The following is a 24,382-nucleotide window of genomic DNA, read 5'->3' as shown; positions in this document are numbered from 1 at the left end:
TTCTTTGCATTAACACAGGCCCCAATCCATACGCACTCGCATCCACTACGATAACCGATTTTTTGTTGGGATCAAAAGGTTTAAGAGCTACAGCATTTATGACATCCAACTTAATATTCTCAAAAACTGATTGGCATTCAGCATTCCACAAAAATGTAGCCCCTTTTTTCCTCAATAATCTTAAACAAAAGACTTTTGAGGCAAAATTGGACACAAATTTGGAGTAATACTCCGCTAAACTCAAAAAAGAACGTAGTTATTCTTTGTCAGAAGGTGATGGAGCATTTGTGATTGCATCTAACAGGTTTTTCTTAGGTCTAACACTATCCGCTGACAAGGTATGCCCAAGATTTTCGATTTCATTTCTGGCAAACTTACACTTCTCAGCAGCAACTGTCAAACCAGCACACTGAAGTTTTGACAAGACCTCATTTAAAACATTGTCATGGTCAGTTTCACTTTTCCCCCACACAAATACATCATCTTGAAACACCAACATATTGGAAATGCCATCAAGGATTCTGCACATAACTCTTTGAAAGACAGCTGATGCTGAAGATAAACCAAAAGGCATTCTCAAAAATTGGAAAGCACCCTCTGGTGTTATAAAAGATGATAAGTGGAGACATTCAGGGTGTAATTTTATCTGGTGGTATGCATTCGATAGATCAATAGATGAAAAATACTTAGCGTCCTTTACAGATGCCACCATTTCATTAATCTTGGGTAGAGGGTAACAATCCACCCAAATATTATTGTTTAAATCCCTTAAATCAAGGCACATGCGCAATTTTCCATTGGGTTTTCACGCTAAAACCACTGGACTAAGCCAATCCGACGCCTATATAGGCTCAATAATGTTTTGTATTTACAACAAGGGGTGGTGAGGGACAGAGTCTCTGAATTAAGCAGAAAGCTCTCACCCAGTCAAGAGATCAGGGCTAGATCCAACACCGTTTTTTAGCTCACTGCACCATCCCAGTTTCAGAACCTGGCTGTATGCAAATTAGTCTGTTCCTGTCCCAGTGCATGATGGGAACAGGGCAAACCAAACTACAAAAGCCAATTCTTACACTGGGAAGGAAACAAGCTCCCGGGGACCGGTTTCTGGCATTACAGCCGTCTTCGGCCCGGTTTGCTTGAATCCTGATGGTGCAATGAGCAAGGGTCTCACATCTGAGAATACCCTTCCACGCTTAGGGTGGACAAAAATATTTACAACAAGGGGTGGTGAGGGACTGAGTCTCTGAATTAAGCAGAAAGCTCTCACCCAGTCAAGAGATCAGGGCTAGATCCAACACCATTTTTTAGCTCACTGCACCATCCCAGTTTCAGAACCTGGCTGTATGCAAATTAGTCTGTTCCTGTCCCAGTGCATGATGGGAACAGGGCAAACCAAACTACAAAAGCCAATTCTTACACTGGGAAGGAAACAAGCTCCCGGGGACCGGTTTCTGGCATTACAGCCGTCTTCGGCCCAGTTTGCTTGAATCCTGATGGTGCAATGAGCAAGGGTCTCACATCTGAGAATACCCTTCCACGCTTAGGGTGGACAAAAATATTTACAACAAGGGGTGGTGAGGGACAGAGTCTCTGAATTAAGCAGAAAGCTCTCACCCAGTCAAGAGTTCAGGGCTAGATCCAACACCGTTTTTTAGCTCACTGCACCATCCCAGTTTCAGAACCTGGCTGTATGCAAATTAGTCTGTTCCTGTCCCAGTGCATGATGGGAACAGGGCAAACCAAACTACAAAAGCCAATTCTTACACTGGGAAGGAAACAAGCTCCCGGGGACCGGTTTCTGGCATTACAGCCGTCTTCGGCCCAGTTTGCTTGAATCCCCTTTTCTAAATCGTTTTTGGCCACTATAGGTGTGGCAGGGTATACTCAGACATGAGTCCCTTTCTCACTGCTCCATCAGGATTCAAGCAAGCCGGGCCGAAGAAGGCTGAAATGCCAGAAACCGGTCCCCGGTAGCTTGTCTCCTTTCTGGTGAAGAATTGGCTTGGTAGTTTAGTCTGCCCTGTTCCCATGATGCACTGGGCCAGGGACAGACTGATTTGCATATAGCCAGGTTCTGAGCTGGGATGGGGCAGTGAGATAAATAACGGTGATGGATCAAGCCCTGATCTTTGGACTGGGTAAGAGTGGTCTGCTTAACTCAGACACTCTGTTCATCACCACCCCCTTTTCTAAATCGTTTTTGGCCACTATAGGTGTGGCAGGGTATACTCAGACATGAGTCCCTTTCTCACTGCTCCATCAGGATTCAAGCAAGCCGGGCCGAAGAAGGCTGAAATGCCAGAAACCGGTCCCCGGTAGCTTGTCTCCTTTCTGGTGAAGAATTGGCTTGGTAGTTTAGTCTGCCCTGTTCCCATGATGCACTGGGCCAGGGACAGACTGATTTGCATATAGCCAGGTTCTGAGCTGGGATGGGGCAGTGAGATAAATAAAGGTGATGGATCAAGCCCTGATCTTTGGACTGGGTAAGAGTGGTCTGCTTAACTCAGACACTCTGTTCATCACCACCCCCTTTTCTAAATCGTTTTTGGCCACTATAGGTGTGGCAGGGTATACTCAGACATGAGTCCCTTTCTCACTGCTCCATCAGGATTCAAGCAAGCCGGGCCAAAGAAGGCTGAAATGCCAGAAACCGGTCCCCGGTAGCTTGTCTCCTTTCTGGTGAAGAATTGGCTTGGTAGTTTAGTCTGCCCTGTTCCCATGATGCACTGGGCCAGGGACAGACTGATTTGCATATAGCCAGGTTCTGAGCTGGGATGGGGCAGTGAGATAAATAACGGTGATGGATCAAGCCCTGATCTTTGGACTGGGTAAGAGTGGTCTGCTTAACTCAGACACTCTGTTCATCACCACCCCCTTTTCTAAATAATGTTTTGTTGACATAACCTATCGAGTTCTACCTTTAATTGTGATCTTAACACCAAAGGAACATTGCGCACTTTGTGAACAACAGGTATACAATCGGTTTGAGGATTATGTGATGTTCAAATTTTTTAAGATATCCCAATTTGGAACAAAATAACTCTGTAAATTTTTTATGCCACTTGAACCCTGCATCACTTTGAGTTAATGAAACTTGGTCAGGAATTTTTTTATGCCATTTGGATTCCGTATCACTCTGAGTTAAAAGAACTTGGTCAGGATGATTTGGATCTAGAATTATTCCCAAATTCTTCTGTTCCTTCCATCCTAACAAGGCTCGTCCCATTTCTACAACATAAACAGTTCCTTGTGTACTCCTGCCTTTAAATAAAATATCACTAACAAAACATCCAATTACTGGTAATCTGATGCCCAAATAACCCACAGGAGTTTTTTCAGGACAAACAAGATCACATTTGCCACACAACTCCCACATATTCTTGTCAATAATAGTATATGGGGAACAGGAGTCTGCCCACAAGAACAAATTGCAATTGTTGATAAAAATCTCACATTTGGGTGGTTGACTTTCTTCGGATATTTCATTCACCTCATTATTCCAGATTGCCATAACTTTAACGTCACTATCACTACTTAAATAAGTAGACTGATCAACTAAATTAACAGAATTTTTCCATGCACCTGGATTGTCAGATCTGCACATTTTAGCAAAATGTCCAGTTTTGTTACACTTGAAACACGTGACATTTGATGCAGGACACCAAGAATTTTCAGCGACATGTCTACTGTTCCCACATCTAAAACAGAAACGTTTGTTAAAACTTTGTGTTTTGTTGGGAAATGATTTGGTTTGTGGCATTGCACTCTTGTTGTAAGTAGGGAAAGTTCGAGGGTTACTTTTGACACTATCTCGCTTAGAACTGTATTTGTTGTCAAAATATTTTGGTTTGTTATTAACAATAGCACATACATCACTTCGATCTTTCCCATTTACATCATTACGATCCTTACTAAGTTCACCACTTAATTCCTTGACATAGCGCGTTTTGTTTTCTACTCTTCTAACTACACTAATGGTTTTTTGAAGAGATGGATCCTTTAAATCTAACAACTTCTCTTGGATTTTAGCATTATTGATAAATTGATCCCTTATAATTTCTTCATGCAATTCTCTAAATTTACATGTGGCAGCCAACCGTCTCAACACAGCTATATATTGTTCAACTGTTTCACCAGATAATTGAGCTCTTGAGAAGAACTTGTGTCTCTCCACAACAATGCTTGTTTTTTTTCCAAAATTCTCTTCTAATGCTTTTAACGCGTCAAGATATTCATCAGACGTAAATTGTTAAATTCTTGAACTATCAAACACGATCTCCTCATCACTATCATCTTTACCATTTACCACTACCTTCAGTAACCTTTGAGGTTGTACCATTTGCACTGGAAGCATGTATAGGTAAAGTCTTTTAACACTTTTCTTCCTTCAACACCAAGACTATGTTTTAACAATGCTAGTTTGCGTGATGGAAGAAAGACTTCCCCACCAATGGCTTCCAAATATGTTTCAAAGGATTCTTGCCAATCCTCCCATATCATAGGGGAACACCAGGGTCTTGTAAAAATTTTGGGGGAGCCAAAATAGTATTTGTCTCCATAATTCACCTTAAAAATGAAGAAATTATTGTCAGAGAAATATAACTACTAAATGGTATGACAAAATTACCTGAAAATGAGTATACATAAAGAGTTAAGTAAAATTAACAAACTAACATAAGAAAAGTAGTCACCGTTGTCATAGTATCTTTTCTTTCATTAATTAAAAGAGTTAAGTAAATACCAGCTCAAAAATATCAGTTTCCAAAATGAAGATTGAAACCATTAAACGCAATGTTTTATAGTAAATTAACAAATTCAGCTTGAAAAACGATGCTTGGATGTTCGTGTTCCGTGTTGCCTAGATACACGCCCCAGAATGCAGTGTGATATCCAAGATGCCTTGCGCAGAAGAGGACACGCCCAGAATGCACTGCGGTATTCAAGGCGCTCCTCCAAAAGATGACGCAATCTCTACTGTGTTCGGATGAGCGTGCGCGATTGAAAGTTCTGCTGCACGAAGATGCCACGTTTAAAAGATGCAGGTTCAGTACGTTTCTGTCATCTATCAAAATTATTGTCAATTCAGTTTGATAATAAAATCACACTAAAGCAACTCCACAATGCCTTCGGTAATTTCAAACCACAGCGTGATACAGTTGCTACTCACGAAAATGTCTGACAAACAAATCGCACTTCAGCAACTTCTCAATGCCTCCAGCGATCACTGCATTCTTGTTTCCAATACCCCCAGCGATCACTGCATTCTTGTTGGTAATGGGATCTTCATGTTTGGACGATACGTCATGTCTTCTTTACCTTTTTTTTTAAGTTGTAATCGTTGCGGTTTCTTATTTTCTTTTTTTTGCAGTCTCGGGGGTTAATCAGGTGGGTTCTCCCTCGTCGCCACTTTTACAAAGTGGAATCACAGGATTAAGATGATTTAATTGTAAGTTTATTCCAAGTGAAAACCCCCGAGAAACAGTTACAGGCAACTGCTCTTCAAGGCTGCTCGCTGCTCGCTGCTTAGCCCAAACGTTCTCCTAGCTAGCCTTCTAACATTCTAAGAAATTAAAGAGATATGACAATAGAACACAACATAGAACATACCAGGATGTAACACTGCCAAAGAAATTCTTGCCAACAAGAATCATTCCGAAAAACTTTCAAAACCATGAAAAGACATGAAGTTTTTGTTTTAAAACATTCTCTGGAGGCTAGCAAAATCAAAAAAGTCATCATGAAGAGATGGGAAATTGTGGAGCAGGAGACTGATTTCACGGGACTGTTCTTGGACAAACTTCTTTCATGCTCACACACGATCAAAGAACCTTAAAGAACTTTTGAAGCCAACACATCCACAATCGACAAACACACACAAAGGCACGAGAAACTGCTGGAATTGTGGAGAATGTGGGAATGTAATCACAGGCAACATTTTTCATCATTCTCATACCGGCAAAAACATCCGGCTAAAATACACCTCAGACTGCAAAACAGAGGGAGTAATATATGCAATATGTTGTCCTTGTGGATTAACATATGTTGGAAGCACCTTTCGAAAAATAAAAACACGCATAATTGAACACAAGAGCATGATACATAACAAAAATAGGAATTCATGCTTAGCCGCACATTGGATTGACACACCACATGCCATTCCATAACTCAGATTTACCATTCTAGAAGAAATATGTGACCGTGCTGGCATAGAAACCCATACCGTACTAGCACAACGTGAAACCTTTTGGATAAAATATCTTGGAACTCTTATCCTGGAAGGTTTTAACGACCATTATGAAATGCTACGTTTTCTGTAATTATTGACATCATTGTATTGGTACTGATTAAGCATCATGTCCATGTGATTATACATCCGTGCTTGCACCCACTATCACCATATGTCACTTGATCTTATCACTTTTCACAGTCACGCAATGTATTCAACACAATCTCCTTTATAGGTTGCCGGGTTGCCAGATTACCACACTTTTTAGTCCACAGGGGTCTTTTATTTTATTTTATCCTCACTTTACAGTTAATGTCTTTCTTTGGGGGGCCCTTGAACCGCCTTGGTTCAATTATACGAAATGATAGGTAGCAACGCTTGTGCCTCTTTGCAATCACCGTTCACAATAAAGTTAGATCCTTTTTGAAAGCAGATTAGCGCTGAGCGCATAGCTTTAAAATGATAGACATGTAGTCGCCAATCACGTGTTCACATCACATGGTGAACCTTGACTAATGTAGTGCGTATATTTTTAATAGAGCATGACGTGTAGGTACGTCTCATGTCTTTACGGAGTCAGATGGCAATGGATCACATTAGATGCGGGTGAGTCTGTCCGTTTGGATGGTTATAGTGACGGGTGTTTTTTCTATTCTTGGTGAACGGGAGCCTAACCAAAGGTTTTTCCTTTTCAGACAGTACACACCAACCCCTTAAAATACTTTTGAGATTTAGGCAGCCTTGCAATTGGCATAGGTAAGATGTTTTACTTCTACAACTGGGCATGTTGAGGTTGTCACATATTGTGGATGCAGTCTGACAGTTTGCTTTCTCTCAGTACAGATACGCTTTTATTTATAATCCGGAAGTTCTGTCCTTCCACACTAACCATTTGAACCCTGGAGGTAACGAAACTTTTGCATAACTTCATTTTAGACCATATTTATATTGTATGGACAACCGGCATTCATCACGCTCACATCTTTATCGAGCCGAGCTGAGATCAGCCGCTTGTCGGGCATGATTTATACACCACGTTTTTTAATTTCATGAACACACAGCATTTAATTCTATGGCAGGACCAGAGGCTCCAATTATGCTGTCTCATTTCTTACTATGCTGTCTCATTTCTTCCTCGTCACAGTAATCACCTATAATTTCACTGTGTGAAAGATATATGCCCACAAAAGGAAGTGACAAGTATTCAATAAGTCCTGAAGACAAATACAGGGGGAGTGACAACCCCAAAACAAGCCAGTAAGGTAGGTAGCCACCTGACCTCAAAGTTATAATATGTGGAGGGAGGGCTTGCTCTAGTCAGGCCACTCTAGGCAATGCCTAATGGAATTATACAGCCCCAACACGTATATAGAAGAAAGGGCGTAATTTGGGGACTCCCTGCGTATGCTGTGGGCTTGAGCACTTAAAACGCTGCTCTAACGTGTAAGCTCCGTGAGGAAACACGGAAAAACAACAAAAATGGCCGCCGCGCATGCGCGGAAGGCCGCCTACTTAATATGCAGAATGGCGAGGTTCGTGCAACAAGCAGCGCGCGCAACCTCGGAGTCCCCAGCTCCCACTCCACCAAAGGATGCAGGCGCGGGCACAAAGCGCTCGAGTCCAGAGAGGCGAACACGCGCTCCCAAGAAAAAGCGGCACAAACACGGCCGAAACCACAGAGCACTCGGCGAAAACTACCACAAGAACAAACAAGAATGAAGCGCACTCTAAAGCGCAAGCAGCAGAGCACAACAGCAATGAAAATACAAGCTTAAGAAAGCTAATTAACAATAAAACATTGCAATAAGGTAAGCAAAGCAAGCAAATGGAAGAAAAAGCACTTAACTGGCTGTGGAGCAGCAAAGAAAGAGGATGGCCTATTCTCTATGGTCCCTTATATACTGTATATACTCTATCGTTACCCAGAGTATTCATGGGAAATGTAGTTCTGTTCTTTTTTCTTCATTGTGATTAGCTGCTGAGTATTTCTTAGTAAAGAAATGAGACAGCATAATCTTCGCCTCCGTGTCCTTAATCGAATTGAAAATTCTTGTCACGTATGTTTGCAAATTTTTAATTTTTCACCTTTAGTCGCACCGATACCGGCCGTTTCACGAGCTTGATTTACACACCTCCCGTTTAACTTTTTTTAGAGCTCACTGAAACGCATGCACTGTGAAACCGGCATGTTGACTGCATGAACCATGCCTCAGTCAACACGTTCTTTGGTCACATTGGTGTATACGGGTTGTAAGCACAGATAACGAATGTCGTCTTATGACAGTGTATAATAAATTTAGACTTATTTGCTGCTTTTTCTCTTTTTTCTACTGTTCTGGCAGGAGGACACAGTTTACAACATGTCAGAATAAAATGTATTATTGTTTTCCCCTGATGAATGGTTTTACCCAAAATGCATTGGTTCAGCTTTTCAAACATTGTCAAAACTGATGTTCTGAACATATTGTCTCATACAATATATGTGTTTAACTTTGGAGTGCGGCTATTATTATTATTGAGAGGACAGCTCATACTTTCGTAAATTTGCTTTGAAAAGCATATATCAAGTGAAGACTCTTTTGAAATCAAAATTGTGTATAAAGTTTAAGATACATGTTTTCATTTGTCGATGTTATAAATAGAAGCCTCAGGGACTTTCTGGCAGTGCGCTTGTGTCAGGAACGGAGGTTCTCCATATCCTTCTTTAAAAAGTAATGGATAGACATGCCATGGAAGGTAAGTGAAATATCGTTTATTGACAAAGTGAGTACATGAATGGGGCCCTCCAGCTTGCATCCATGCAGTCCAGCTCTAACCATCAAGTGCCATCTGGCAGAATGTCCGAGTTAGAATGCATGTATGCAATCAGATGTAGGAACACTAACAACATTAACATTCTTTACACAATACAGTAATAAGATGCATTCAAGGTTACAACACCTCCTCTCCTAAAATTATTAAAATATTAATATAACATGTGTACAAAGCACATGTCCAATAATGAATAAATATATAAACATCTGCCAGCGACCGTGTACAAATGAACCAAATTCAGTAGCAAATGACTAATATCAAAAAGCATGTAAACAACAGGGATACATCACTTCCTTCCCTAAATAAATAAATAAATGAATATATATATATATATATATATATATATATATATATATATATATATATATATATATATATATATATATATATATATATATATATATATATTTCACCAAAAAAACCATAGGTTTTAGGGGTGTTATAGTTAGCTGGACATTTCACTCATACAAAACCATTGAAATTCCTCCGTTATAGTTAGTTGTACTAACTATATCTCGCGAACCCGCAATCCACTGCTGATGATGTCACATATTACATCATTCATGACATGGTCAGTGACATCACTGATGACATCACTGAATACATCTCAAATGACATCACTGATGGCATCGTCCAATGAATGTGGTTTTGTTCGATATTTAAATAAGTATTATATATATATAGCAATCTGCATTGAAGACTGAGTGGATGTATAAGTGTCTGGATGGAGGATTTAGTAGCACTGTTATTGACTGTCTAAGTGACTAATTTAAAGTGTCTCACTAAATATATGGGATAGTGATTAAACTGTTTGAATATCTGTATCACTCTATCTCTTGTTGTGTAAACTACTACATAAGTTGGTTACTAGCTATGTGAAGGTAGTCTATATTAGTTATTAATTAATTAAGTGAGTATTTGTATGGCATACTGAATGTGTGTGTGGTTGGGTGGGAGGTATGTGACTGTTCAAAGATGTGTAAATAGTTGATTTAGTAGGTATATGAGGTAAAGACAGTATCTGGAAACAGTTGTTTGGGTGATTTAATCTTTTTATGGGTGTGGTAATGAGTAAATATATTTCTCAATGATACATGCCCAACAAAGTAGAAATATAAAAGGCAATGTATGTGACAGTTGTTGTATATAAATAAGTATACATAAGACTCAGTGATTGTATGAGTACTGTATCGAAAACTGTATACTTGTAATAGTGATTTTATAACATACTAAGTATGAGTTACTATCTATATGAATAAATAAAGTGGTGTTTGTATAAGTGTGTAGCTTACTAAATGTAAGTATGATCAATTGCTTGCATAAGTGAGTAGGATGACTGCATAAGTGAATAGGATGTGTTCTGGTGTTTAATGTCAATGTAGGTGTATAAGTATATGTAATAGTGTTCTATTGATCTTTGTTAGCATGTATGAGTGAATCTATAGGTAAGTGTTTAGATATGTGTGTACATGTAGGAATCACTGAGAGGGTTTTTAGAAACTTGTATTGGTGTGTTAATGGTTTCAAATATGGTACTCCATATTTTATAATGAGTGTTGAAAGGTTATACTAGTGTATTATGAGATGTATCAGATTGTCACGTGGATGATGTCATCAGTGGTGTCATTTGAGATGTCATCAGTGATGTCATCAGTGATGTCATCAATGATGTCACTGACCATGTCATGAATTATGTAATATGTGACATCATCAGCAGTGGATTGCGGGCGCGTGAGTTATAGTTAGTACATCACTCGACGAGACCCAATTTGGCTACCGCCGTTTTCACGGAACGGAGATGGCTCTAATTAAAGCCGCGGGTGACATTAGATCCATCCGAGACGTTGGAGAAACAGCAGTATTAATACTGCTAGATCTGTTGGCTGCTTTCGACACGGTCGATCATTCTATTCTGATCGATCGTGTCGAAAACATGGGTTTCCAACACACAGCCAAGAAATTGCTGGCATCCTTTCTGGCTGACAGGTCTCAGGCTGTCACTCTGGGCTCCTTTCAATCTTCCACTCTGTCGCTGCCATGCGGGGTACCTCAAGGCTCATCCCTAAGTCCGACACTTTTTAACATCTATGTGTCGGACCTAGCTAACATCATTCGAGCACACGGGATGAGCCTTACCTCCTACGCAGACGACACGCAGCTGGTCCTCGCCATTAAAAACAACGGCCATAAAATAGCCGAAGCCTTCAAAGAGGGCATTTGGCAATTGGGGACTGGCTGGCCTCCAATTGCCTAAAACTTAATTCCGACAAGACGGAAGTGGTCATCTTTGGAAACTGACCCCAGAATGGTCTTCTGCCTGGTGGCCGATGTCTCTTGGACCCCCCTGAACCTGTCAGCAAAGTGAGGAACTTAGGAGTTATTTTTGACGACCGCCTTAATTTTCTCCCACATGCCAATCAAATCGCTTCTTCCGCCTTTCACAAACTAAGACTCATAAAGAAAATCCTTCCCTTGGCCGGTAAAGCCTTGGTAACTTCGCTGGTATTGTCCACTTTGGACTACTGCAACGCTTTGTTTATTAATGCTCAAGCAAGGGTCATAAATAAAATGCAAGTTATCCAGAACTCAGCAGCCGGGCTCCTGGGCAGAATTCCTAAATATCAATCCGCTACAGAAACCATTAGACACCTACACTGGTTACCAATCAGAAATAGGATCAAGTTCAAAACCCTCTGTATTGTGTACAAAGCTCTGCATAACCAAGGACCCGCCTTCCTCACACAAAATCTGATCCCTTACTGTCCTCCCAGATTGTTACGTTCGTCCACTCTAAATGACCTCATGGTCCCCCGCACCAAATTGGTTTCCTGGGGGGATCGAAGGTTCCTGGTATCAGCCCCAAAACTATGGAACACTTTGCCCCATTCAATAAAAATAAGCTCCTCACTCTGGTCATTTCGCAAACAGCTAAAAACTTGGCTGTTTAACCAGTAAATTCATTCCCTCTCCTCCTGGGAGTAAATACCTGCAGATAGTTCAGCGCCGAGATGCCCAAGGGCCATTGTTCGCGCTCTATAAATATCATTAATTAATAATAATAATAAATACAACTAACTATAACGGAGGAATTTCAATGGTTTTGTACGAGTGAAATGTCCAGCTAACTGTAACACCCCTAAAACCTATGTTTTTTTCAGTGAATTTCTAAGGGTTTTAAATGCTAATTCCTAACTATAACATGTCTAAAACCTATGGTTTTTTCAGTGAATTTCAAAGGTTTTGTAAATGATAATTTTTAAATGTATTAATTGTTATATTTATTTTTTTTATACTGATTTACTTATTTTTTTTTAAACTATTTATTTTTAGATATTTTATTTTCAAATTACATTACATATTTTTTATATAAATTGAAAAAAAATGTTTTAAAAAATATTGAAATTCTAATATTGTTTTTATTTTTATTTTATATTTTGTAAATATATTTATATATATTTTATATAGCAGGCAATGATATCCTATAGAAGGAAATTCAAGTTAATGGTAAGTACAGTTAGAATTACTTTTCAGGATCAGTACTGGGCTCAAAGATGCAACACTGAGGTCTCTCCTGATAACAGGTGAGTAAATCGGAATTCGTAGTTCGGCTGCTTTTAGAGGAATATTTGTAAGTTTCAAAATTCGACACTTAGAATTTTTTTCAGCAAAAAGCAGGCAATGATATCCTATGGAAGGAAATTCAAGTTACTGGTAAGTACGGTTAGAATTATTTTTCAGGATCAGTACTGAGCTCAAAGATGCAGCACTGAAGTCTCTCCTGATAACAGGAATTCGTAGTTCGGCTGATTTTACTTCAGTCCAGTAGATATAGAGCCACTTTCCTACACCATCCCCTCCCTTCACCACTGTGCAGACATGCCCTGTGGCGCATTTACGTTGGGGAAATAATTCCCCTTCAATCCTGGCTGCGTTTTTTGCCTTTTTTACTTAGGTTTCTTGAGGCACAAGATGGCTGCCAACACTTCCTGATTTGGAGTATTGACAGCCAATTAGCATACAGCTCGTGCTCGGCAGGGTGTGCGGATCCTGCGCGGCCATAGACATATATGTGATTTTAATTGTGATTTTCTCAGGAACTACGGAACAGATTTACACCATTTAAGCAAAAGGCACAACTCTGAACCAAGGTCTACCTTTCTGCCAAATTTCGTGTAATTTCGTTCAGCAGTTCGGACTGTAGCTGCGATTAAATGTTCCAATGGGAAATTGCATGGGGAAAAAAAGGTTTTGGGACCCGCCTCTAAGCCGGAAGCTCCGCCTCCGGGCCGGAATCTCCGGCCCGAGTTCAGACGTAAAGTTAGTAGTGGTAAATCCATTCTGTGAATACCAAAAGTAGTAAGTGCATTCTGTGAATACCAAAAGTAGTAAGTTTAAGATTTTGTCTGAAGTTAGTTCTGTGAATCGGACCCTATGGTCTTAACTTTGATGACCCTCAGTTCTATAACTTGCTACAGAACAAGATTGTGCATTATGGTCATATACTGCAGATTTGGGGAGGAGATTTTGTTTGCGTGCTATCCCCCGAACTGGATAGATTTAGGGCACCCCCAAAGAAACCTGCAGTGTTCGTGCTATAACTGTGTTAGCCGAAGCCAGCGGAATGGTAGACGCATGGTGGCATAGCTTTCTCCAGGATATGGAATACACACATTAATCTTTTGTACACAACAGTCATATACATATTGATTACTGGCTGGTATCCTGCAGCTTGTTGTCTCACATAGACCACTGTAAGCACCAGCCCCGAACTTATTCTGATCACTCACCAGTGAAGCTAACTTTGAAAGTAGGTAATTTACAACCAAAGGCCTTCACTTGGCACTTCCACCATACTCAGTCCTAGACACTGTTCCTTGAGGAACTAGCTCAGGCAATCAACAAATAATTCGGCATCAACCTGGGCAGTGTGTCCAGCATGCCCACTGTTTGAAAAGCCTTTAAAGCCTATATTTAGGGTATTGCAATTTCAAAACACGCCGGTGCCCTCCTCTCTATCCAAAATCGATTACAGAAACTGGAAGATGAGAGAGAGACTGGGGAGTCGGGTTGTGGGGCTGCTTCATGGCAGAAGGGAGGGATTCCTTGCTAGCCTTACCAGAGGAGGATACAATGGTTTATGTTCCTATGATAGATGCCTTAATCAGGAGATATTGCTTGACTCCAGAACTATATAGGCAGATATTCAGGGCCTGTAGAAGACTTGAATCACACACTTTGGTTGCGTATGTTGCCTACTATTGCAAAGCGCTGGTTGGTTGGGTGAAGTGTTGCCATGGTAAATGATTGTCATGAGCTCTATGAATTGATGGCATGGGAGAACTTGTCTGCTAATAGTTTTCCAGAACTATGCCAGCACTTGATTGACAGTAAGCTGACTGATCACAGGAAGCTTGCTATGGAGGCGGACCTCTGAGTCAGCACCACGGTCCACAAGGGCCATTTGGGAGACCCAGCCAATGGTAGACAGAGTCCCCAGCAGAAGAACGGGGGACAAGGGTAAACAAAAGGAGTTCCAAAAAAGGCCCCAAAATAATTCCCAAGGGAACAAAGAGAAAGGTTCCCAGCCCCCCCCAGTGGTGAGAAACCATGGGGCTCTTCAGGGAAGCCTGCATAGAAGGGTCCCCACAAGTGTTATGCTTGTGATCAAGTGGGTTACTTCATAGGGGATCCGAAGTGTCCCAAAATCACCACTTTTCCCACTGGTACACCGCCCCATGGGTTGACTAGTGTAGCCTTGGGAGAAGAGTTGGATCCTCAAGGAGGGTGGGAGCCAGCAGAATTGACCCTTGTCTCACTAAGGGACAGTGAGATGGTCCCAAGGACTCACCTGCCCGCTAACACTAAAGAAATACAGGCAGTGGGTGACCATTAATGGCCTAAGGGTGCAGGCTCTGAGAGGCACTGGAACCAGTGTGACAGCTGTCAGTTGTCGGCTAGTGTCTGGGGAGCTGATGGTCCCCAACGTACTTTACCCAGTAGTTGCATCTGACAACTCAGAGTGCCTCTGCAAAGTGGTACAAGTTCCCATCGAGTGGGGAGGTCTCAGGTTGCTTGAAAATAGTTGTGAGACCAGTCATGCCTGTTGACTCTCTGCTTGGTAACGACCTGGAGAGTTTCCCTTGGGAGGAGGAGGAACAGAGTTCTCATCTGGAGATTCTGGGTCTGCCAGAGTGGGCGTATGTGAGCACTCAGACAATGGCAGACGGTAAGGACAATCAAGAGGACCTGGAGCCTGAAAGAGTGGCCCAAGTGCCTGCCACAAAGAGAAGAGGCAGAGGGTGAGGAAAACCACCCCTGAAGTTCCCACAGTTCTGGAGGAGACAGATCTTGAGGGGGTGCTATGGAGCCTACAGGGGAGCAAGTGTCAGAACTGTGGGACCTGCCTGAGCTGACCCATTGACATCAGTAAGAGAGCCCCTCCAGGGAGGAATTCTGCAAGGAGCAGCAGCAATGCCCTTCTCTTGTGGGTTTGCGGCAGCAGGCTGCACACCAGGCAGTAAGTGATCAGTATGGATCACAGTGGATGTACTGGAAGAATAGTCTCCTATATATTGAGCCTAATGTTGCTGAACCTGGGACAGCCCGTGTGCTGGTGATACACCAGCACATCAGAGCCTTGATACTGGGTCATACTGTCCCTTTGGCAGGGCATTTGGGGTAGGATAAGACTTTTGAAAGGCTTGTCACACACTTTTACGGGCCCCAAATGCATAAGGACTCTGACACACATTGAAGGACTTGCCACTTGCCAGGCAAGTGGTAAGAGTAGAATGAAGTGCAAGGCTCCTTTCCAAACTTTTCCTGTAGTCAGCACCACCTTTTAGAGGGTGGGTATTGTCATTGTGGGGCCAGTGGATCCCAAGACTGCCATGGGCAACAGGTTCATCCTGGTCTTAGTGGACCATGCCACCTGGTACCCTGAGGCCATCACTCTCCAGACTATGAAAGCCCCCATGGTGGGATTGGCGTTGATGGGGGTCTTTTCCCATGTGGGGTTCCCCGAGAGGTGGTATCCGGCCGGGGTCCCAACTTCATATCCAAGTATGTGAAATCTTTGTGGCAGGACTGCAGTATTACCTATAAGTTCACCACTCCTTACCACCCGAGGTAATAGGCTGGTTGAGAGATTCAACTGGACCCTAAAAGGCAGGATTATGGGTCTTACAGAACCCATGAGGCATAAGTGGACGTCCTTGTACCATGCCTGCTGTTTGCTTACAGGCAGGTACCGCAGAAGTCACTAGAGTCCGGTCCCTTCGAACTCTTGTATGGGCATCCTGTAAGAGGACCTCTGAGTCTGATCAAGGAAGGCTGGAAGAAAGCTCCCAATAAACCTCCCCAGGATATATATAGCTACATGCTGGTCTTCAGGAACCAGACTAAGCGCTTCAGACAACTCTCTCGGGCGGATCTGTAAGCCAGCCAGGAAGCGATGAATCTGTGGTATGATCAGAATGCCACTCTGATCAAGTTTCAACCAGGCCAAAAAGTGTGGGACAAGTAGACTGGGCCTTTTGAGGTGGTGGAGTGCAAGAGTAAAGTCACCTATCTAGTGGACTTGAAATCTCCCAGGCAGGAACACTTTAAGGGTCCTACACGTGAACCGTCTCAAGCCCCACTTAGAGAGGTCCAAAGTGGGCATGCTCCTACTGACAGATGACGGAATGGAGGAGGAGACTGAGCCTCTCTCTGACCTCCTGTCTGCTAAGGAACATGATAGGTCAGTGGATGGTGTAACCCTCTCCCTCGCCCTGAACCCTGAACAGCAGAGGGACTGCCGCCAGCTGTTGGGGCAGTTTGCTACTCTATTCTCCCTGACCCCTGTTGTCATTCAGTGTTGTGTCCATGAAGGGGACACTGGGGACAGTCCTGCTGTAAAACACAAATTCTACAGTTTGACTGACAGTGCTAACGCTAGCATCAAGGATGAAGTCTCCAAGATGTTGGCTCTAGGGGTGATTGAGTCCTCAAACAGCTCTTCGGCCAGCCCAGTGGTCTTGGTCCCTAAGGTTGCCGCACCCATTGCCACGCCAGAACTCTGGTTCTGTTTGGATTACCGTGGGCTCAATTCAGTCATGAGGACTGATGCACACCCCATCCCCAGAGCTGATGAGCTCATAGATCAGTTGGGAAGTACCAAGTACCTTAGTAAGTTTGACTTAACATCTGGGTACTGGCAGATGCCTTAACAGATGGGGCCAAGGAAAGGTCTGCATTTTCAACCCCATAGGGACACTACCAGTAAAGGGTGATACCCCCTGACACCTTTCATAGGTTGGTTAACCAGGTATTTGCCGGACTGGAGGAGTTCAGTGCCGCCTACCTGAATGACATCGCAGTGTTCAGTGCCACTTGGGATGAACATCGGCACCACATCTGGGAACTGTTGAAGGCCATTAAGAGGGCAGGCCTCATGATCAAGGCCAGCAAGTGCCAGATCGGGCAGGGATCAGTGGTGTACCTAGGGCACCTTGTAGGAAGCTGGCAGGTGGCACCCCTATAGCCTAAGATTGACACCATTCTGGTTTGGGACCCCCCTAAGACCCAGACAGAGGTGAGAGTCGTTTTAGGCCTCAGCGGATATTACAGGAGATTTGTCAAGCGGTATGGCACCATTGTTGCACCCTTGACTGAGCTGACTTCCAGGAAGCATCCCAGGAAGGGAAACTGAATTGCCGCCTGTCAGAAAGCTTTTGATGCCCTGAAATCTGGCATGTTCATGGCGCCCGTGCTCAAGGCGCTCAACTTCTCAAAAGAATTTGGGGTGCAGACAGATGCTTCAGAGAATGGTGTTGAAGTTGTTCTCTCACATCTAAAGTATGAGGGCCTAGACCAATCTGTAGCTTTTATTAGTAAGAGGTTACTTCCCCGGGAACAGAGGTGAAGTGCGATTGAGCATGAAGCTTTTGCTGTGGTCTGGGCGTTGAAAAAGCTGAGGCCCTAATTGTTTGGGACTCACTTCAGGTTCAGACCGACCATAGGCCCCTCAGATGGTTGATGCAGTTGAGGGGTGAGAACCCAAAACTGTTGAGGTGGTCCATTTCCCTACTGGGGATGGACTTTGCCATGGAACACCAACCTGGTACAGAACACATCATTGCTGATGGTCTGTCTAGATTTTTACGCCTTAAGGAAGAGAACTCCCAGGAAGGTGGGTAGTTCTCCCCACTTTTCAGCTGGAGGGGACACGTGTTAAACCTGGCATTCTGGCATGGTTTTTCCCCTATCTTTTTGCCTCTGCCTCCTGTATTTTTGCTGTGTGCTGAATATTGTTATTACTGGTCTAGATGCTTTGGGCACTTTGCCTCTGCTAATAAGTGCCAACATGCAAGTGCTCCCTCTATAAATTGTGAATCTGGATTGGTGTTTCCATGATTGGATTGTTTGACTTACTACTAAGTCCCATGTACAGTGCACTGCGTGTGCCCAGGTCCTGTAAGTCAAATTCTACTATTGGGCCTGCAGCACTGATCGTGCCACCCACACAAGCAGCCTTTCAAAGGGGTCTCAGACCTGCCACTGCAGTGTCAGTGCGCAGTCTCTACTGCCATGCTGACCTGGCAAGTACACCCATTTCCAGGCCCTAACCTTCCCTTTTATTACAATTTGAGTCCCCCCTAAGGTAAGCCAAGGGTACCCATGTGGGAAAGGTGCAGTTGATGAGAAAGTTAGGACATGCATTGATGTGTGGGACATGTCCTGATAGTGAAATACTGTGTATTTTGTTTTTCACTATTGAAAGGGTATCTGTCCCACCGGATAGAATGGGAGTTTACTTATAACATCTTATAAGTATTACTTCCCATTGGGACAAGATAGAAAGATGGTGTTCAGTATGCCTGAACTCAGAATATAAAATTACATTTTTTGGTAAAGATGATTTTTATATTGTGAGTTTGAAAGTAGATATTTTCTTGCTTAGCCATCCTGTGTGCCTTTGCTGCTTTGTGGATTGACTGTTTGGCTTTGGAGTGACAGAGTTTCAGAATGTGCATTCACTTTAAGCAGCCACGGGTGGTGAGGTGTGTCCTTCCTTTCCTGGATGAGTCAGGGCTGGGCTGAATAGACCTGGACTGCATGTTGAGTAGAGGGAGGAGATTTCCTTGCACCTGAATGGGCCTGGTCTGCCTTACACAATGCTGTCTCCACCTTCTTCTGGGACGTTGGGCCCAGAGCCTCTCTGCCACAAGAGAACAGACCACAGAATGTTAGATTACTTCTGGATTCAAGAGAAACTTCTGCCAAGGAGAAGACCTGGGAAAACAGAAGGAGAACTTCTGCCCCTTTGTTGTGTGCTGTCTGTGGTTGGCCTGCAGTGGCTGTTTCTGCCAAGGAGAAGATAAAGACTGCTGTGTGCTGTGTATCCTGCTTGAAGAAGATCCCCAGGGGCTTGAAGTAGAGCTTGCCTCCTGTTCTGAATTATCAGTGACACAAAGACTTCACTACCAGCTCCCCAGAAATTCCTTGCTGGGAGTTCTAACGTGCCGGTTGCTGTGTTGAGCCTCTGGAGGTTGTTCCTGCTGTTGGGAGCTGGAAAAGAGACGCAACTAAAAGAAGCGCGACGCATCCGCACCTGAATCCGATGCATCGCTGCTGACACAGCGCCTGCCCACAGCTGGAGAAATTGCGACATGCTGAATCCTGTGCACCAATCTCCGAAGTCCAAGATCACTTCACCGATTCCAATGCAGGTCCTGCTGTGCACCTGCAAGAACCAACGCATTGTGGGACCGTGGTGGGAGAGACCAACGCCATCCACTGCCGCCACATTGAGAACCAGCTCATCCTCGATCCCCACGCATCGCACAGGGTTGCCAAGTCTCCGAGAGCGCGGGGGCTGCAGTTATAAACTGACACATCACCTCCCTGCACAGTAAAAAGTGACAAATCACCTCCCCTTCAGTAAGGAAACAACACATCACCTACCTTGCGTGGCAGTAAGGAACCAACGCATCACCTCCCCTGAAGTAAGAAACAGATGCATCACCTTCCCTAGGTGTAATATCCATGCATCAACTTCCCTGCTGCTGTTTTTGTTTATGATTTTAATGCATCCAGGGTACTTTGTGTTGAAAGTGTTGCATCTATAGTTTGCTATGGACAGAACTGTCTTTACCTTCTAAACGTCACATTTTAATCATTGTATAATGGATTTTTGTTGTTTTGGTCTTGTTTGGTTTAGATAAAGATTACTTATTTTTCTAAACTGGTGTGGTGTCCATTTGTAGTGTTTTATTACTATATGTGTGCACAAATGCTTTACACGCTACCTCTGAGACAAGCCTGTCTGCTCATGCCAAGCTACCAAGGGAGTGGGAGGTGTTATTTTAGAAGTGTATCCCATTTACCCTGACTAGAATCAAGGGTCCCTACTTGGACAACTGTGCCAACCATTTCCAATAGCAGACCCGCATTTCTAATATAAATGCAGCTCAAGTTCATCCGCTTCAATTGTATTTTACCTCAGACTGGGAGTTGGTGTGGAACTTCATGGTAAAGCCCACAATACAGGTACAGACTCCTGCTTATAAACAATAAATGGCCTGGTATGTGCTTTTCTTGCAGTTGCTTATAAGCAGTATTTCTTGGTTACTGATACTCCATTAAAAGTCCACTTACCAGACACCATGTGCTGATTTGGGAAGAGTAGATTTCAAATACACTAAACATGTATCATGCGCCTTTCTAGAGCAACAAATAGGTGATAATCAACAGGTAAATAGCAAGAACAAAAGTTATGGTGCATGAAATTGAGTATGAGGTACGGAAATGCATACACTTGACTCTCTGTCCCAGAATAGATACCACTTAATAATGGTGTGCTAGGATGGCTGATCTCTTGAAAATTCTAGCTAACTTGCCAAGGTACAACTTGGTGTGGGACCATGAAAGGATCTAGGGTATTGTGCTGTGTACTGGATTGAATTGGTTCAAACACATAAAAGGTGATGGGAGAAATGCATGTAATACATCTAACAACCGGAAATTCCCACCATCCCACCTAAGTTTGGAACTAGGCATATGCAGTTAAGTAATCACTCTGCTGCAATTGGAACAGTCCAGCCTGAACTACCAGGCCAGTTCCTCCCTCAATCAGAACACAAACAACCCAAGACCGTTATCACCAGGGCTCGTCAGTTGGTTGTACCTTGGTTCCAGTGGCATAGTGCTCAAGGGAGTCATTTAGGGGTATCCCTGTGCCATTTAGGGCAGGAAATCAAACACATAAAAGCTGATGGGAGGAATGCTAAGAATAGGTCTACCCACTGGCAATCACCCATGGTAGTATTCTAATGCATTGTTCTTTTGCCCAACATTCTACCTCAGTTTGGACCAAACCATATGCAAGTCAGTTGTGACCCTGCCACAATAGGAACAGTCCAGCCGGAACTGCCATGGCAGGTTTGCAGTGAACCAGAACACAAGCAACCCAAAACCAGTTGTGCCCTGATTGAGTACATCAGTCGAGTGTAGTTTGGTTCCAGTGGCACATCGAGCACAGGCATACCCTTACGACTTAAGGCGGTACATCAAACAAACAAAAAGTAATGGGACGAATGCTGTCAATAAGTCAAAACATTGGCAAACAAATTGGGTAGCATCCCATTGTTCTTTTGCAAACTATGGGGTACATGTACATGAACTTACACTAGCTAGAGTTAGCGTTAGTTAGCAGCAGTTTTCTTAACTCAGCCTATCACCAAAAACTATCACCCTGTTAGCAATGTATTTACAATACGTCGCTACATGGCGATAGTTTCAGGTAGCCGCTGTGAAAACTGCCAATAACACTAGCATGAAGGCAATAAAAATTCTGGCGTTAGCTGGCTAAAACTGACGAAAGACCCATTAGCTGCAAAAATAGCCTATAAGTCCACCTCCAATAAAAAATAGGAAACAAAACCAATGTAATGCAGAATGGAGCAGCCAGGACCAAGTGCAGTACAGATCAACAATGCCCCAAAACTCCCAACAGCCAGGATGACCAGCCAGAGTCCCACAGGAAGAGCAAATTCAGTTCTACAATCATGAAAAGAGGCGCATCGCTGCGCAAAACCATTGGTGCATCACTTATCATTCCACACGCCTTGTAACACCATGGCATCCAAAACCTTGAAAGCGTGGACAGTCTTCCGGGTCCAGAGGCCTCGTTGGGCCTGCGTCTGGGACCTGAATGAGATGCGGAGGTGCTATGGAGTTGATGGGCCGTGTCGGTAGACATTGAGACATCAGCAATCACCCTTACCTGGTGGTGAAGTCTGCCAGGTCACATGAAGACACATTGCTGACCTGTGTGAGAAGACTGGTTGGTGCCCCTTGCAGCTGTGAATGGAAGAGGGGCTCTTGTGCACCAACATAGGGAGGTCTGCATCTCATACTACGTGCCACCACTACACTGGGGTGCACGGAGGATATTACCAATGGTGGGCGGCACCTCTCTACATCACAGGCCGGAGAATGTTGTACTGGCCGGAGGGTGAGGCCCCTGAGTTATGTCAAAGTTGTGTGGCAAGAGCGCAGCAACTTCACGCATAAGGGGACCCTGTTGCATCACCTACATTGGGAGGTTCCCCAGAGGACTTGGCGGTGAATGCTGTACCCAGGCTTGTGAAATCCCACCTGGATGAGTCTCCTGCTGGCTGAGTCACAGATTTGGAGAGAGTGCAGCAGATTGCATCGCAGTGTCAATGTCCAGGTGAGGAGGAGGTGGGACGAGTAGCTGAGGAGGTCTGGGGGCGAGTCAGAGCCTGGCCTAGCACCTGGGGGTGATGCACCCCCCAGTGGTGGCTCATCCGCTATAGCAGAAAAGTGTTGCCCCACTGCTTTCAAGCAGTGCAAGAAGAGGAAACATAACATGAGGATAACTTTCTGATGTACTCATACTACGTTTCCTTTGAGTGCGGGAGGGTGGGTGGAGCTGCTCTACTCACGGAGCAGGGCAGGGGCGGAGTGGTATGCCCACTCAAGTGTGCAATGATGTTTGGTCGGCCCTCGCAGGCAGCCAAAATCAGTCATGCATACATCCCTGTTCGCAATGCAAGCAGCTTTACAGCCTGCATGGAGAACATGCCCACCCCTCCAGCCTCTGGCTGAGTGCCTTGTGAGGCCCCTGAGCTGCGCTGAACTTGTGTGGCAGGAGCGCTGCAACTTCATGCATAAGGGGACCCTGTTGCATAATGAATGTACTACGAGCAGTGCATTGATTGTGGACCTCTCTGCAATGAATCTACTACTCTGTAATAGTGGCCCGACGTATACAGCTGGCCACTTACTTGATCCCATCTTTTCCAACCCATACCACATTAAATGCCTACCCGCTCTCTCCCAATGTTGGTCAGATCATTTCGCTGTTAAGTTTCAATGCACAGCCCAATTGAACTTGGCTTCGCCGATACCTGGAAAACAGTCACAATCCAGAAACTGTGGAAAACTGGAAATGGAAGCTTTTAATCGAACCCTGTCCAATAATAATAATAATAATAATTATTATTATTATTAGTTGAATTTGTATTGCGCATGGCTGCCCCAGCAACGGGGTGTCACAGCACCATCAAAGAACATAGACGTGAACCCAGAGAAGAAAATGAAAAGTTAAACAGGGAAAATCCAGGTCTTTATGGCTTTTCGGAAGTCCAGGTGGTCTGAATTGCTCTGATGGAAGCAGGGAGCGAATTCCAGAGTTTCGCCGCCAAACGGCGAAACGAACGGCCACCAGCTCTGGCTTTCAGGACTCGAGGAATGCAGACCAACGCTTGGTCAGCAGATCTCAGAGGACGCCGTGGGACGTAAAACTCTAAGAAATTGGACCGCTCCAAAGGAGCCTGAAAGGTCAGGATCCTGTGTGACACGCAAAGAGCATTAAACTGAATGCGCTTCTCAACAGGCAGCCAATGAAGTTTAGGGAGCACATGACCAACTGAGCAGGATTTCAGAAGTGCCACCAAAATGCGAGCCGCTGCATTCTGTACCCTCTGCAGGCGCTTAATGCTGGCCTTGAGAACACTCACGAACACTTGGAAACCCAGGATACAATCTTGGATCCCAGCAGACAAGGCCACGGTAGGCAGACCAAGGTATATCTTCTCAACTTTGTTCACAAAGTACCGAGCCAGCTCATTACACTGATGGTTCGAGGAGATTGGGGAGACCCCAGTTGCACCCGCGCTCTTCATGCCGTTAAGCAGGGAGAAGATCGTCTTAGCGGGGTTAGTACTAACCAAGATTTTGTCGGCCACGTACTCCGCTCGTGCTCATAATGCCCCTAGTATTGATTTAATATCGTTATCATCTTTGGAAAGTATTTACAATTGGATCTCG

The sequence above is a fragment of the Lissotriton vulgaris genome, chromosome 7 (assembly GCF_964263255.1).
Source record: "Lissotriton vulgaris chromosome 7, aLisVul1.2, whole genome shotgun sequence".
Taxonomy (NCBI): domain Eukaryota; kingdom Metazoa; phylum Chordata; class Amphibia; order Caudata; family Salamandridae; genus Lissotriton; species Lissotriton vulgaris.
Note: the sequence above shows the minus strand (reverse complement) of the source record.